This window comes from Triticum dicoccoides, chromosome 5B (assembly GCF_002162155.2).
Source record: "Triticum dicoccoides isolate Atlit2015 ecotype Zavitan chromosome 5B, WEW_v2.0, whole genome shotgun sequence".
Taxonomy (NCBI): Eukaryota; Viridiplantae; Streptophyta; class Magnoliopsida; order Poales; family Poaceae; genus Triticum; species Triticum dicoccoides.
This window is the reverse complement of record NC_041389.1, coordinates 247,465,416-247,483,524: the sequence shown is the minus strand read 5'-3', so window position 1 is coordinate 247,483,524 and position 18,109 is coordinate 247,465,416.

Below are 18,109 nucleotides of genomic sequence, written 5' to 3'. Positions count from 1 at the left end.
AGCGCCTTGTGGGCGGTGGTTCCTGTTCCTCTCCAGCGTTGTCGTCCATACCGTCGATGTCTTTGGAGTCAAAATCAAGCATGTCGGTTAGATCATCGACAGTGGCTATTAAGTGGGTGGTGGGTGGGGAACGAATTTCTTCGTCGTCCGCTTCCCACTCCAGCTGGACATAGTCCGACCTAGAGTCTCCTGACAAGGAGAGAGACCTCAATGAATTTAGCACGTTGCCCAAGGGCGAGTGCTGAAAGACATCCACGAAGGTAAACTCCATGACCGGTGCCCAACCAGATTCGATAGGCATGGACGCACGCGGTTTGGAGCCTGTGGCCGGAGACGAGTCCGAGGGTCCGATGACACAGGCCTCATAGGAGGTGAGGTCTGTGTTCGGCTCAATCACTGATGAGTGCGCGGCCTCCGTGGTGGGGTCCATCCACCCGTCCTCGGATGGCACAATCTGCTCCGGATTAAGGGCCAGGGCACCCGCAGGTGCGATCTCCCGAACACCGTCCGATGGCAGATCTAAGTCATGCTCGTCGTGATTGTTCGGCGCTCCTAACATGGGCTCGAATCCATCCAAGATCAAGTCTCCGTGGATGTCGGCAGTGTAGTTCAAGTTTCTAAACCTGACCTGATGGTCAGGGGCGTAGCTATCGACCTGCTCCAGATGGCCAAGCGAGCTGGCCCGTAATACGAAGCCGCCGAATACGAAGATCTATCCGGGGAGGAAAACCTCACCCTGGACCGCATCATTGCCGATGATTGAAGGAGCCATCAAGCCTTATCGTGACGACACAGTGGAACTCTCAATGAAAGCACCAATGTCGGTGTCAAAACCGGCGGATCTCGGGTAGGGGGTCGCGAAATGTGCGTCTAAGGCTAATGGCAACAGGAGGCGGGGGACACGATGTATACCTAGGTTCGGGCCCTCTCGACGGAGGTAATACCCTACTTCCTGCTTGATTGATCTTGATGATATGAGTATTACAAGAGTTGATCTACCCCGAGATCATAGAGGCTAAACCCTAAAAGCTAGCCTATGATTATGATTGTTCTCGTCCTATGGACTAAACCCTCTGGTTTATATAGACACTGGAGGGGGCTAGGGTTACACAGAGTCGGTTACAGAGAAGGAGATCTACATATCCGAATTGCCAAGCTTGCCTTCCACGCAAACGAGAGTCCCACCCGGACACGGGACGAAGTCTTCAATCTTGTATCTTCATAGTCCAAGTCCGGCCAAAGTATATAGTCCGGCTGTCCAAGGACCCCCTAATCCAGGACTCCCTCAAGCGTATCCCTTGATCCCTTCGAAGCTGCCTTTTAAGAACTCGAAACCACCGTGCGCTGGCCCCATGGTGGGCGCCAACTTTCGTGGAATAGTCACGGAAGATGTCCTAGCATAAGGACTTAGTCGTGGAGCCATCGCAACTAGGTTAGCTTAAAGGGATTAAACAGGACAAAGGACACATGAGTTTATACTGGTTCGACCCCTTGCGGTGAAGGTAAAGGTCTAATCCAGTTTGAGGTGGTATTGCTTATGTCTCGATTACCAGGGAGTGATTACGCTTGACCTAGCTTTCAATCTGTTGTTTCTTGCCCTGAACCGCCGCCAGTTCGTCCCTTTATATACACAGGCTAACGCCCAGCGGCTCTCGGAGTGCGGCCGGCTCATAGACAACATGTCCGGCTCGGTGACTAACTATACATGCCTTATAATACAAGTCTTACACATATGGCGGTTTACTCCTACGGGCCTTAAGTCGCTCCTGGGCCTTGGACCCTTATCTGTGAACCGCCATCTTCGATATCTTTATGGGCTTCTTATCATGAATCGCCATAGGTATAACCCGGCCCCACCTGGGCGGGTCATACCTAATAGTTATATCCCCAACAGAAACTGTCATGCTTGTTGTGAGAGAAGCTCTGATTTGCGAGAAGCTTATACCATAACCTGCCCCAAATGGGACAATTTTTTTTACCCCAGCATCTTGATGTTGTTCCATGATAGCATGGCAAGGTTCATGAATTTCAGACGAGTTTTGTATTTACTAGAATTACAAAAGCAAGCACCTCAACGTTTGCCGGAGAGCCACGACGCCGTGGTGTTTGAAATTCATCCCCATTTCTTGAATGGGACGTAAGCATCAACCCATGGACACATATATCATTTTCCAACCCATTTTGGTGCACCGGAGCATGTGCATGTGGTTTAATTTTGAATTGTGCACCTGAAAATGCGTAGAAAACCAAGTTACTGTATAAAAATGTCCAAATGAACCCTGAATAATTCCAATTTTTTTGACGACACACCTAGAGTTGCATGTTCACTGCAGATAGAAGTTCTAGCAATTCAAACACCATCCTTTGCAGCTGTGACCCTATTATGTAATTCAAATAAAGATGAAAAATCAAGTAGATCCCACACAGTTTATTATCACCAACCATGTGAGATGCAGTATAAAATATCCTGGAGCACCATCGGTGTATAGTACACCTTTGGCTTATGCGAGAAGGTACGTCGGCTACAGTCCATAGCCGGCATGTCAAGCACACTAGCTCGCTCCCCAAATATCATTTCACTGTTCAATCATCGCTTGTGAAAGACGGGGACGTGGACCCGCATCCTGAGGGCAACTTCGGCGGCCCACTCCGGTGAGAGCGCGACCGCAGCCACCAGGCGCGTGCTAATAAGCTTCGTGAGGGTGACCGCAATATGTGACCGGGCGGCCAAGGCAGCCCAAATGGCCGCTCTTGCTTCTCAGGCGGCAGCAACAACGTCTGCCTCGGGGATAATAACTGGCGAGAGCGGCACAACAGTTGTACATTCCGCAGCAACGGCCTTAGCCCTGATGGAGGCTACCCAGGACCATGTCGAGGCCGCCCATGCCCAGCTCGTGTTGGTCACCGCACAAATTGAAAGAAGCTTCTCCGACAACGGTCGGCAACCCATGACCGAAGAGTTGGCAATAACTGAGAGTGTTCAAGCAACTGTCTATTCCTGCGCGGCATACCTTGCCACGACAGAGCCCGCCAAAGCCCAGATCACGGCCGTCCACACCAGCTCATGGCGGCCTTTTCCAAAGGGATGGCGGACGCGGATGGCGAGATGCTTGCCGAGTATGGTGTGATGGATGACATGGAGCCCCTTCCCCAGGAGACCATCGGGCGTGAGCTGGACATGAAGGAGGCAACGGAGATTGACGAGCACCAGCCGTAGTAGTACTCTTTGTTTTGTTTAATTAAGAGCACCAGTCTTTAGTTTGTTAGAGTAATGTTTTGGCCAGCTAGCTCTGTTTAATTGCTGAACTTGCTTGATTAAGAAGTGTGGGTGTGTTGTAGCTAGTCTCCTTTGTGTACCTAAATTATGTAATGATGTGGATGACCACTTTAACTAGGGAAATTGGAACCAAAATTTTTGACGTTCAAACTCATCACATACGGGTTAAGCTATCTAAATCGTTTGTGATGTTCACATGTCATACAAAGTTCTGAATAAGGGACCATGTCTAATGACACTACGCGCGAGTTTTTTCGCTGAACCGATTCAAAATTTCTGGCTTCCGCGGATATATTTACCTCCCCGCCCCCTCCCCCTTACCAAAAGCCACATTTCCCCCCTTTTCCGCCTTCCTTTCCAAGTTGAAACCTTCACTCCTTGCTTGCAGCGCCACCCCCTCGCCAGCGACCCTCCTTCACGCTGCTCGGCCTCGTCTATCCAGGCAGATAATCTACACCAGACCCCCATCCTCCTCCTCCTTCCACGTCCCACATGCCCCGACCGCCGGCGCGACACCTTCCACCCAAATCACCGACCCCTCCACCAAATAAGCGCCGCCCTAAGCCATGGTACACGCAGTATAGCCAGGATCTCAAGGAGCATTTGGCAGCAGAGAAGCAAATCGCGGCCGCACACACAGATGAGGTCGCGATGGCTACAATTCGTGTCGACCCCCAGATCTTGGAGGAGCACCTCGCTATCGAGGCCACCGTCGATGCCTCGCGCGCTGATGCTGCGACGCGGTTGGCTACTTTAAACGACAATTCGTGGCATTTTCTCAAGGCCACCCTCGGTGCCTTCGACGAAGACTACGAGGTGTTTTCTCAGCGTGCACATGCTTACCTCAACTCGAGAGCCAGAAGGTTGGTGCCCGGAGCGGCTCAGGCAACTCACCACTACGACGAGGGCACACACGATGCGGAGGCCTCGCCCTCTTCCATGTCCAAGGAGCCAATCATCATCGATATCTCCAACAATGAGGAGTAGCTTGTCTTATTAGCTCACTATAAGGACCCATGTTCAGTTTGCTAGCTACTGCCCTCCCTTAACAAATTCTAGTGAATTGTGTTATCTACTTTTACCATGCAATTTGTTTCTCTAGTGTATATGTTCTATATGTCGTGCAATGTGGTGCTCACTTATTAGCTGTTTGGTTAATTAGCTGTCGTGTTCAGTTAACTGTTTGGTTCAATTCTGCAAATGTGATGTTCAATTCTTCAGGGTGCAATTTTGTATTGTCTTCCATGTGAGAAATAAATCGAATTTTTATTTACAAAATACATGAGAAACAAATCCAGTTGCTATATTTCCAAGTTGTCAAGCATGCTTTGTTTGATTAACTGTTTGATCTTCTAGTACGTTATACATTGTGCAATGTGGTGCTCAATTAACGTTTGGTTCATTTGTTGTGATGTTTAGTTAATTGTTTGGTTCCATTCTGCAATGCAATGTTCAATTGTTGTCAGTGCATTTGTTATTGTATACCATGTGAGAAGTAAATCGAATTTGGCTGTACTAAATACATGAGAAACAAATACAATTGCTATATTTCCAAGTTGTTAAGCATGCTTGGTTTGGTTAACTATCTGATCTTCTATTAGGAGTATGTTATATTGTGCAATGTGGTGCTCAGTTAATGTTTGGTTCATTTGTTGTGGTGTTTAGTTAACTGCTTGGTTCAATTCTACAATGCGGTGTCCAATTGTCGTGGGTAGAATTTTGTAATGTTGTGCATGTGAGGAATAAATCGAATTTGGTTGCACTTAATACATGAGAAACATATACAAGTGCTATATTTCCTAGTTCTTAATCATGCTTGGTTTGGATAAATGGGTTTTCCATGTGGCTTGAATTAATCTGATGAATCTACAATGTGCTTATTTTTCATCAACATATTTTACTGATAACATGCGGACCCTTACTTAACCTGATGACTAACTACCTTATATGTGTTGCAGGGAAACAATGGGAAGCACTGAGGTTTACAATCGAGGTTAGCACATGCATGGTCCGTTGTCTAATAGCACATTATTGTGCAATTGCAGGAACCATTCTAATATTTAGGTTTTTAACAATTTGGTCTTGCACATGTAGGTCCTGTTGTCAGAGGTTTTGACCCACTGTTCGACACTTTTTGCATATGGGGAAATGAGTTGTCCATGAATACCAATCAAGACAAGAAACTCAGAAAGATTGTTAGGATAAAGAAATTAGTGACAAAAAACAACAAGATCTTTGTCTGCACAATGAAGAAGACATCAGTTCACTACAAGATGGTACTAACTATTATATCTTGCCTTTTTTATTCCTTTGCCCCATTTCCAATATAGAGAAGATATTTATGCACATCCTTGTTTTCAGGCCTCTCCAAAGCAGTTCAGTGATGATTACCTCTCAAACCACCTCTATGGTCAGGAGGTGAGGAAGGTATTCATACAACACCCATAGTTCAATATTGAAGTGTTCCTGAAGACAGCGAAGGATGGACGGTCAATCATCCACAGGCACTGGCCCAAAGTTGCAAAGACCTTCAACATCGATGAAGGCTCAATATTCGCCTTCCGCTTCAGTAGGTTTCCCGATGAGATGCATCTGTCTATGTACCGTCTATGATACTAATTTCGAAAGGTTCAAGATGTTGCATGTGAAACTTGGTGCTGGTGCAGTTGTGTAATGGGGTAGCTGAGTGCTGAAGCTATATCATGTTGTACTCTGATGTATTTCATTTATGAAATCCTGCTTCCTTAATATGGGAATGAAATATATTATGTATTTAATATGAATGTCAGTTAGATTAATAAATGGATTACTAATAATAGGGCAATTAGCCTGCTAATGGCAAATTAGCCTGCTAATTGGTTTTTGCTATTACAAACGATTATTGAGAAAATATCGTGGGCGATGACCTAAGGCAACGCACACAGTTTCTAGGAATAAACCGTGTTGGATAGATGAACAATCACACACGACATTCTCTTCAAAAACTATTTGTGTTAGGCCACCTTGCGCAAACTTTACCACATAAAAACTGTGTGTGCTGGACAACCTTTGCCACACAATTTCTTCTACGCACCGTGTGTGATGCATTCAATAACGCAAACGATAAAATTGTTAATATTGTGTGCGATGGCAACACTATCACAAATGATTTAATGGGGGAAATTGTGTGTGATGTACCTGCGAACGAAAACGTTTTCCTTGGAGCGTCTGTGTGGGATGTATATATGAACGAAAACATTTAGCAGGGACTGACTGTGTGGGATGTACTTACGACCGAAAATGATTTCGCCTATATAATTGTTTTTTAGCTCGTATAACCGTATTTGCTCGCTACCGGTCGCACACGACCTCATCTTGCTGAGCGTGTGTGCCTGGAGGGCATATCCCCAACAGTCTCTGGGTCGTGTGGGAAGGACCTCCCTATTGCCCACAATCACTTGGTGACGGTTCCAAATGTCATCGCGGAAACGGGTTAAACACCGTTTGTATAGCACCTCGTTGTTCCAGTGAATAGATTGCGAATAAATGCAAAATAAAATTAAGTGCAGCAAGGTATTTTTGGGTTTTTTGTAAATATAGATCTAAAAATAAAAGCGAATAAAAATAGATCTCGAAGGCAAATATGATAAAGAAGAGACCGGGGGCCGTAGATTTCACTAGTGGCTTCTCTCAAGAAAAATAGCATATAGTGGGTAAACAAATTATTGTTGGGAAATTGATAGAACTTGAAATAATCATGGCGATTTCTGGGCAATGATCATTATATAGACATCACGTCCAAGATTAATAGACTGACTCCTGCCTGCATCTACTACTATAACTCCACACATCGACCGCTATCTAGCATGCATCTAGCGTATTAAGTTCATGGAGAAATGTAGTAATGCAATAAGAATGATAACATGATGTAGACAAGATCTATTTATGTAGACCCATCTTGTTATCCTTAATGGCAACGGTACATACATGTTGTTTCCCCTTCTATCACTGGGATCAAGCACCGTAAGATTGAACCCATCACAAAGCACCTCTTCCCATGGCAAGAAAAATCGATCTAGTCGGCCTAACTAAACCAAAGATTCGAAGAAGAAATATGAGGCTACAAGTAATCATGCATATAAGAGATCAAAAGACTCAAATAACTTTCATGGATAAAAACATAGATCTAATCAGAAGCTCAAAGTAAATGTTTGGTTCATTTGTTGTGGTGCTCAGTTAATGTTTGGTTCATTTGTTGTGGTGTTTAGTTAACTGCCTGGTTCAATTCTGCAATGCAATGTCCAATTGTCGTGGGTAGAATTTTGTATTGTTATGCATGTGAGGAATAATCGAATTTGGCTGCACTTAATACATGGGAAACATATACAATTGCTATATTTCCTAGTTCTTAATGATGCTTGGTTTGGATAAATGGGTTTTCCATGTGGCTTGAATTAATCTGATGAATCTGCAATGTGCTTATATTTCATGAACATATTTTACTAATAGTATGTGAACCCTCACTTAACCTGATCACTAACTACCTTATATGTGTTGCAGGGAAACAATGGGAAGCACTGAGGTTTACAACCGAGGTTTGCACATGCATGGTCCTTTGTCTAATAGCACATGATTGTGCAATTGCAGGAACCATTCCAATACTTAGGTTTTAAACAATTTGGTCTTGCACATGTAGGTCCTGCTGGCAGAAGTTTTGACCCACTGTTCGACCCCTTTTGCATATGGGGAAATGAGTTGTCCATGGATATCAGTCAAGTCAAGAAATTCAGAAAGATTGTTAGGATAAAGAATTAGCGACAAAAACAACAATATCTTTGTCTGCATAATGAAGAATACAACAGTTCACTACAGGATGGTACTAACTATTATACCTTGTCTTTTTTATTCCTTTGCCCCATTCCCAATATAGAGAAGATATTTATGCACATCCTCGTTTTCAGGCCTTTCCAAAGCAGTTCACTGATGATTACCTCTCAAATCACCTGTATGGTCAGGAGGCGAGGAAGGTATTCATTCAACACCCGTGGTTCAATATTGAAGTGTTCCTGAAGAGGACGAAGGATGGACGATCAATCATCCACAGGCACTAGCCTAAAGTTGCAAAGACCTTCAACATGAATGAAGGCTCAATATTCGCCTTCCGCTTCAGCAGTTTTCCAGATGAGATGCATCTGTGTATGTACCATCTATGATGCTAATTTCGAAAGGTTCTAGATGTTGCATGTGAAACTTGGTGCTGGTGCAGTTGTGTAATGGGGCAGCTGAGTGCTGAAGCTATATCATGTTGTACTCTGATGTATTTCAATTATGAAATCCTGCTTCCTTAATATGGGAATGAAATATATTATGTGTTTAATATGAATGTCAATTAGATTAATAAATGGATTATTAATAATAGGGAATTAGCCTGCTAATTGGTTTTTGTGATTGCAAATGGTTATTGAGAAAATACCATGGGCGATGGCCTAAGGCAACACAAATACTCCCTCCGTCCGGAAATACTTATCAGAGGAATGAACGTATCTAGACGTATTTTAGTGTTGGATACATCCATTTTTAGTCATTTTTACGACAAGTATTTCTGGACGGAGGGAGTAGTTTCTAGGAGTAAACCGTGTTGGATCGATGAACAATCACACACGACATTCTCTTAAAAATTGTTTGCATTATGCCACCTTACGCAAACGTTTACCACATAAAAGTTGTGTGTGATGGACAACCTTCGCCACATAGTTTCTTCTGCGCACCATGTGTGATGCATCCAATAACGCAAATGATAAAATTGTTAATATTGTGTGCGATGGCAACGCTATCACAAACGATTTAACGGGGAAAATTGTGTGTGATGTACGTGCGAACGGAAACGTTTTCCTTGGAGTGACTGTGTGGGATGTATATACGAACGAAAACGTTTAGCAGGGAATGATTGTGGGATGTACTTACGACCGGAAACAATTTTTCCTATATAATTGTATTTTTTTAGCACTACTATATGCATAACCGTATTTGCTCGCTCGCTGATCGCACACAACCTCATTTTGCTGAGCGTGTGTGCCAGGAGGGCATATCACCGATGGTTTCGGGGTCATGTGGGAAGGACCCCCCTTATACGTCTCCAACGTATCTATAATTTTTGATTGTTCCATGATGTTATATTATCATTCTTGGATGTTTTACAATCATTTTATATCATTTTTTGGTACTAACCTATTGACATAGTGCCCAGTGCCAGTTGCCGTTTTCTGCATATTTTTTTACATCACAGGAAATCAATATCAAACGAAGTCCAAATGCAATGAAACTCCTGGAGGATTTTTTTGGACCAGAAGAATGCCATTGGGCCAAGGAAGCACCTGGGGGGCTGCTCGAGGAGAGCAGCACCCACCAGGGCACTCTAGGAGGCCCAGGCGCGCCCTGGTGGGTGCTGCCCACCTTGGGTCCCTCCTGAACCGCCTCTTCGCTCTATAAATACCACAATATTCCAGAAACCCTAGGGGAGCAGACGAAAATCAATTCCAGCCGCCATAGAGTCCAGAACCACCAGATCCAATCTAGACACTGTCATGGAGGGGTTCACCACTTCCATTGGTGCCTCTCCTATGATGGGTGAGTAGTTCTTTGTAGACCTACGGGTCAGTAGTTAGTAGCTAGATGGCTTCCTCCCTCTCTTGATTATCAATACAATGGTCTCTTGGAGATCCATATGATGTAAGTCTTTTGGCGTTGTGTTTGTTGGGATCCGATAAACTTTGAGTTTATGATCAGATCTACGTTTTTATCCATGAAAGTTATTTGAGTCTTCTTTGATCTCTTATATGCATGATTGCTTATAGCCTCGTATTTCTTCTCTGATATTTGGGTTTTGTTTGGCCAACCTGATCTATTTATGTTGCAATGGGAAGAGGTGCTTTGTAGTGGGTTCGATCTTATGGTGCTTGATCCCAGTGACAGAAGAGGAACCGACACGTATGCATCGTTGCTACTAAGGATAACAAGATGAGATCTATATGTCCGCAATAGATAAACGGATCTCGTCTACATCATGTCATCATTATTATTGCATTACTCCATTTTCTCATGAACTTAATACACTAGATGCATGCTGGATAGCGGTCAATGTGTGGAATAATAGTAGTAGATGCAGGCAGGAGTCGGTCTACTAATCTTGAATGTGATGCCTATATAATGATCATTGCCTGGATATCATCGTGATTATTTGAATTTCTATAAATTGCCCAACAGTAATTGTTTTCCCAACGTTTACTTTTTTTCTCGAGAGGAGCCACTAGTGAAACCTACGGCGCCCAGGTCTCTTTTCATCATATTTGCCTTTGTGATCTATTTTCTCTTGCATTTATTTTCAGATCTATTAAACCAAAAATACAAAAATACCTTGCTGCAATTTATTTGTTCCGCGATCTATTTATCCTATCTACCACTTTTACCTCACATTTTTTTGCCTATCTTGAGGCGCCGTACCCGGAAGGGATTGACAACCCCTTTAACACGTCGGGTTGCGAGTATTTGTTATTTGTGTGCAGGTGTTGTTTACGTGGTGTGAGGAGGTTCTCCTACTGGTTTGATAACCTTGATCTCATCACTGAGGGAAATACCTACCGTTGCTATACTGCATCATCTCTTCCTCTTTGGGGAAAGCAGACATCAAAAGGAATTTCTGGCGCCGTTGCCGGGGAGGATCTTCAACATCAACCAGGTTCCTAATCACAAATCTCATCTCCTCGCAATTTAAATTATTTTCCATTTGCCTCTCGTTTTCCTCTCCCCCACTTCACAAAATTTTGCCTTTTTATTCGCCCTCTTTTTCGTTCGCCGTTTTCTCCTCATATCTGTTTTTGTGTGCAATCTTGTTGCATAGTCATCATGACTCAAGAGAACACCAAGTTGTGTGATTTCTCAAATACCAACAACAATGATTTTATTAGCACTCCAATTGCTCCTCCCGCCACTAGTGCGGAGTCTTGTGATATTAATACTGCTTTGCTGAATCTTGTCATGAAAGATCAATTTGCCAATACTCCTAATGAGGATGTCGCGTCCCAACTTAACACATTCGTGGAATTATGCGATATGCAAAAACAAAAAGATGTGGACAATGATGTTGTGAAGTTGAAATTATTTTCGTTTTCTTTGCGAGATTGTGCAAAAATTTGGTTTTCTTCTTTGCCTCGCAATAGTATCGATTCTTGGAACAAGTGCAAAGATGCTTTTATTACTAAGTATTTTCCGCCCGCAAAAATTATTTCCCTTAGAACCCAAATCATGAATTTCAAGCAACTTGAACATGAGCATGTTTCACAATCTTGGGGAAGGATGAAATTGATGCTAAGGAATTGCCCAACTCATGGGTTAAATCTTTGGATGATCATACAATTTTTTTTATGTGGGATTGAATTTTGTTTGTCGTAATCTTTTAGATTCCGCTAGGGGGGTACTTTTATGGAAATTACTTTGGGTGAAGCTACTAAATTGCTAGACAATATTATGGCAAATTACTCGCAATGGCATACCAAAAGAGCTCCTACTAGTAAAAAATTCAATTCGGTAGAGGAAATAAATGCTTTGGGTGAAAAAGTTGATGCTCATATGAAGATGCTTTCTAATAAAAGTGATCCTATTGATTTTAATGATGTGCCCTTGTCTACTTTGATTGAGCAAAATAGTGATGTCATAGATGTGAATTTTGTCTCGCGAAATAATTTCAATAACAATGCTTATAGAGGTAATTTTAATCCTAGGCCTTTTCCTAGTAATTCCTCTAATAATTATGGTAATTCCTATGGTAATCCCACCTACAATAATAATAGAAACTCCTTTGATCTTGAGAACAATATTAAAGAATTTATCAATACGCAAAAGGCTTTCAACACTTTGTTAGAAGAAAAGTTAAATAAAATTGATGATTTGTCTAGAAGTGTTGATAGAATTTCTCATGATGTAGAAACGCTCAAGATGAATTTTTTTGTTCCTAAAGTTGATGTCAGGACCCCGACTCAATGCCACATCGATCTAGCATGTAACACCTCATATCACTTTGCGGCCTCACGCTCGGTATTCCCACGGGTGTCGCCTTACCTTTGCCCGGGACCGTTTGCGCCTTTTGGCACACGTATATGACAGTGTCGCTAGCATCCATATGATAAGGAGCCCGGGCTGACATGGCTAGTCGTAAACCCAAAGTGGCACAGACTTACAGGGACAGGCATCCATGACCCAGCATCGAACGTGTCGGTCATCAGCGAGTGAATCCAAGCTGTAGCACTGGGCTAGCAGGACTCCGGTGAACCGGGCTGTAGCGGGCTAACAGGACTCCGATATTCATCGCGTGACATTTCCCCGAAGGGACAGACACAAGAACGAAGAAGGACACATGCCGGCCAGCCTAAGTGTTCCGGAGCAGTAGCAAGCTACCATGGCTCGGTGGAAACACTAGGAGACATTTCCCGGTAAGAGAGGCTACTAAAGATAAACAACTAGATGGTCAGATCCCACACATACCAAGCATTTCAATAGCATACACACAATATGCTCGATATGTGCAAATACAACATGGCATCACAACATGACTCTACGACTCAAGTAATTTATTCAATAGGCTCTGAGGAGCGAGATATTACAAACATGGGTCTCATGACCCAACAATCAGAGCATACAAGTCAAAGCACAAGCGGAGGCTATCATGTCTGGGTACAGACATCTATAACTGAAAAAGGCTGAGAAGCCTGACTATCTACCAGATCCTGCCGGGGCACAAGATCGTAGCTGAGGTAACAAGCTAAACGTCGACGTCCACGCGGTACTACTAGCGAGACCGAAATCTCTCTGCAAAAATATAAAATGAGCAAACGTGAGTACAAATGTACCCAGCAAGACTTACATCAGAACTAACTACATATGCATCATTATCAACAAAGGGGATGGTGGGGTTTAACTGCAGCAAGCCAGCTTTGACTCGGTGGCTATCCTGAACTACGACTGCAATGTAACTCTTTTGAGGTGGCGCACACGAGTCCACATATTCACCATATCAATACACCACTATGGATCCGCTCCCGGCTCCCTACGAGAACGCCATCCATAGCACTCACGCTTATCTTGCGTATTTTAGAGTATCCACTTTCACTTGTCTATGAACTGATATAAGCAACCCAGAAGTCCTTTTCCGCGGACACGGCTATTCGAATAGATGATGTTAACCCTGCAGGGGTGTACTTCTTCATACATGTTTCCACCACTTAGCGTCTGCACACGACATGTGCTCGGCAGACTTCAAGCGAAAGCCGACGTGGGTGTAGACCACGACCTACCTAAACACTCAAGTCTCTAGTCCAGGTTTATCGCCTATTCGGGTTCCATCCATGAGGAGATCCGGCCGGAGTTTCGCTCACAGCCCCAAACGATGTGAACAGGGTTCCCGAGATACCAAACGGGCATCCGGTACACCATGCCACGTACCTACCGCATCACAGCCCACCCCTACAGTCAGCGCTGTCCACGGCCTCCAGTAAGCTACAAACACCAGAAACTACTTGCAACTCCTGGACAGAGGACTAGGGTGAATAAGAAGTCGAGCGGGGTCATATTTCAGGGCCCAATGCATGGTAGTAGCTGAATCATGGATCACAAACACAGAACTCAGTTCCTAAGGACGGCTTCAATGAGACAACCCACCATGTACTCCTACATGGCCTCTCACCGACACCTTTTACCAAATCGTGTTCACACACTTAGCTCACACATAGTAGGACATGTTCACACACCTCTGATTCATCCTCGATGAATCAGACCTGACTCAACTCTAAGCAGTAGCATGCATGACAAACAAGCATGAATGAGTAGGCACATCAGGGCTCAAACAACTCCTACTCATGCTAGTGGGTTTCATCTATTTACTGTGGCAATGACAGGTCATGCAAAGGATAAAGGGGTTCAGCTACCGCAGCAAGTAACAGATGAATCGGTGTTGTCCTAATGCAGTAAAAGAGAGCAGGAGCGAGAGAGTAGGATTGTATCGGAATGAACAAGGGGGTTTTGCTTGCCTGGCACTTCTGAAGATAACATTGAGTCTTCATCAGTGTCAACGATCACATCATCGGTATCACGTCTATCGAGAGGGGACAAATACCGGCAACACAGAAGGGAACACAATCAATGCAATGCACAATATGATGCATGATCATGACATGGCAAAATGAATGTGTTTTGGGCTAATGCAACTAGCAACAGATTAAATGAAATTGGTTTAAATACAAGATTCAAATTCAAACTCCATATGTGATTATTCAAATGCCATTTAATTGATTTGTGCTAAACAGCAGCTATAAGTTGTTCTAACATGCATGAAAATGGTACAGATGGATTCCTTGAATTTTTCTGATAATTTTTCATATATAAATTATTTAATTTGGAGTTACGGTTGAATTACTATGAATTTTAGAAGTTTTAGGCATTTTCTGGAATTTCCTGAATAATATTAAATCCAGAAATGATTATGGCGTCAGCACCACGTCACAGTGACGTCAGCAGGGTCAACTGGGCGCCCCAGGTCAAACCTGACGTGTGGGGGCCACACGTCAGTGACACAGGAGCTAATCCCGGTCAAACCCAGCGCTGACTGGGGTTTGACCAGGGGTGGGGCCCACTGTCAGTGGCTGTGGGGGGTGTTTAGCGTGGTCATTAGTGCTAACTAAATCAGCGCCACGTCAGCTGCCGGCGTTTAACCGCCGGCAACCTCAGATCGCGGCGGCGTCCGCGTCGGGTTTGCGCTACAGGGCACCGTTTTACTCGTGGTTTGTGGCTACGGCTAGCTGGCAAAGCAGCACATCTAATGGAGCGAACGGGAGGAGCTGGGGTGGCCTGAGTCGACGGCGGCGAGCTCCAAGGCGGCGGCCGGAGTTCGGGCACCTGCGGGTTTGGCGTTGTGGTGCTCGGGAGGGGAAGCTGGTGGGTTCTACGTGCTCCTGGTGAGGTTTGGAGCACGGTGGTGTGCCCGGCTTTGAGCCACGGTGGCTCTGGCCACGACGGTGACGAGGCACGGCGGCGGCGAGCTCTTGGGTCCGGCGGAAGCAATGGCTAGAGCGGCCAAACGGCATGGGAAGAAGAGGGGAACGGGTCAGCGGCTCACCGCGAGTCCAACGAGCGCGAGGGCGAGGCCGGGGACGCTCTGTGGGCGGCGAATCAAGCGACGACGGCCGTCGGTGCAGAGGAAGAAGATGGCGTCGGTGACGGTGCTCCAGGGCGTCCGGCGTCTTGTGGCTCCGTGGTAGGGACGGGGACGTCAGGGCGGAGCTCGGGGCGCGTCGGAGAGGCGAGGGGAAGGCGGTGGCCGCGGTGGTGCTTGGCGGCGTGCTGCGGTGCGCTCGGGGATCACAAGAAGAGAGGGAAAGAGAGAGCCAGAGGAGGGGGAGCGGTCCAGAGGGAGAGGGGAAGTGAGAGGGGGGTCGGGGAGGCGCGTGGCGTCACCGGGGCGTCGAGGAGGAAGCAGGAGGTGGCCAGGGGAAGCAGGAGGTGGCCGGGGCAGCGTCGGCGCCCGCCACGCACCTGTTCGTCCTCCTGGCTGAGGAGGAAGATGACAAGGGGGAGGAGGTGGGCTGGGCCGGCCAGATGGGCTGGCCAGCTGTTGGGCTGCGGGTGGGCTGCCAGGTAAGCTGAGGTAAGTTCTCTCTCTCTGCTTTTATTTATTGTTTTCTATTTTGTTCTGCTTTGTTTTGGTTTAGTAAAAATACTAAACCATTTTATAAAATCCTGGAAATAGTTATGTGGCTAGGACTAAAATAACCAAACCACATAAAATGTTCCAGTAATTATTGGACATATATTATTTATATATCAAATATATATCCAATGCAAATAGCTATTTATTTAATTCAAAGGCCCAAAATAATTAACTCTGAGATACCAAAAATATTGTTTTGAGTTTTACCTCTTTGCAATATTTTCAGAGACTAAGAGGAACATTTTCTTGGACTTCTTTGAGGAGATTTTAATGTTGATCATTTTTAGAAGGTTTCTGAGGCTTTGAAAATTCCTCAATTCAAATTTCATTTGAATTAAAACATGATACTCACATGAGGTCTAGCCTAGTGCATAACAGGACCAGGGATGTGACAGTTGAAGAATCAATTAAAGCTCTTTATGTTTCTGTGGATGAAAGTAAGAAAGGAACCGCTATGCTTAGAGCTAAAAGGGAATTTTTAGAAAAAGCGGTTTCTAGTGATTACTATCATAAAAGTGATGAAGATCTTAAAGTGATTGGTGTTTCTTCTATTGATTCTTTGTTTAGTAAATTTAAGATTGATGAAAAAGGGACAGGAGAAGAGTCAACTTTAGTTAGAAGGCGTCCCTATGACTCGGAGGGTGAAAATCTTGTTGAAAAATTTGATAAAAGTGGGTTTGAAGAGGTCAAGACTTTAACTAGTGATATGGCCATTATTTTGGATTACAAAGACTTTAATTATGATAGTTGCTCTTTGGTTGATTGCATTTCTTTGTTGCAATCCATGATAAATTCACCCCATGCTTATGAACAAAATAAAGCTTTTACTAAACATATTGTTGATGCCATGATGAAAGCTTTTGAAGAAAAATTGGAATTAGAAGTTTCAATTCCTAGAAAATTGCATGATGAGTGGGAACCTACTATCAAATTCAAGATTAAAAATTATGAGTGTTTTGCTTTGTGTGACTTGGGTGCTAGTGTTTCTACAATTCCGAAATCTTTATGTGATGTGCTAGGTCTTACCAATATTGAAGAATGCTCTTTAAATTTGCACTTAGCGGATTCTACTATGAAAAAGCCTATGCGAAGAATTAATGATGTTCTTATTCTTGCAAATAGGAATTATGTGCCCATAGATTTTATTGTTCTTGATATTGATTGCAATCCTTCTTGTCCAATTATTCTTGGTAGACCGTTTTTGCATACTATTGGTGCCGTGATTGATATGAAAGAAGGCAATATGAAATTTCAATTTCCACTAAGGAAGGGAATGGAACATTTACATAGAAAAAGAATTAGGCCACCATATGAATCAATCATGAGGCATCTTATGGATCTAGAACCAAAGATGACAACACTTAGATCCTACGCGTTATGCCTAGCTAGGGGCGTAAAACGATAACACTTGTTGGGAGGCAACCCAATGAATAAAATTTATTTTTGCTTTTTTATTTCTGTTATTGAGTGTTAGAACAATTATGCTACTGATATGATTGTGTTTTTTGTGTTTTAGTTAGTGTTTGTGCCAAGCAAGGCCTTGGGAAGATTTGGGTGAAAGTTTATTTGATCTTGCTAAAAACAGAAACTTTTGCATTCACGAGATTATTTGTCATTTTTAACAGAAGAGTGATTTTAAGTTGATTATTTTTGCAGAGGATTAATAGAAAAATTCCTCACGTCCACCAATATATTTCATAATTTTTGGAGTTACATAAGTATTCAAAGTATTTAGATTGCTACAGACTATTCTGTTTTTGATAGATTCTGTTTTTTTTGTGTTGCGTGCTTGTTTTGATGATTCTATGGTTTTATTTGATGAGGTTTTGCCATATAAAAGTTGGAATGCAGTAGATATAATGCAAAAACAAAATAAGAATAGGGTTGCTACAGTAATTATGGTAGTAGTTTGGTTTCTTATACTAACGGATCTAACGAAGGTTTTGTTTGAGTTTTGTGTGATTGAAGTTTTCAAGTTTTGGGTTATCTTACGATGGATGAAGGAATAAGGATAAGCAAAAGGCTAAGCTTGGGGATGCCCGAGGCACCCCAAGATAATATTCAAAGAAGTATCAAGCAACTAAGCTTGGGGATGCCTC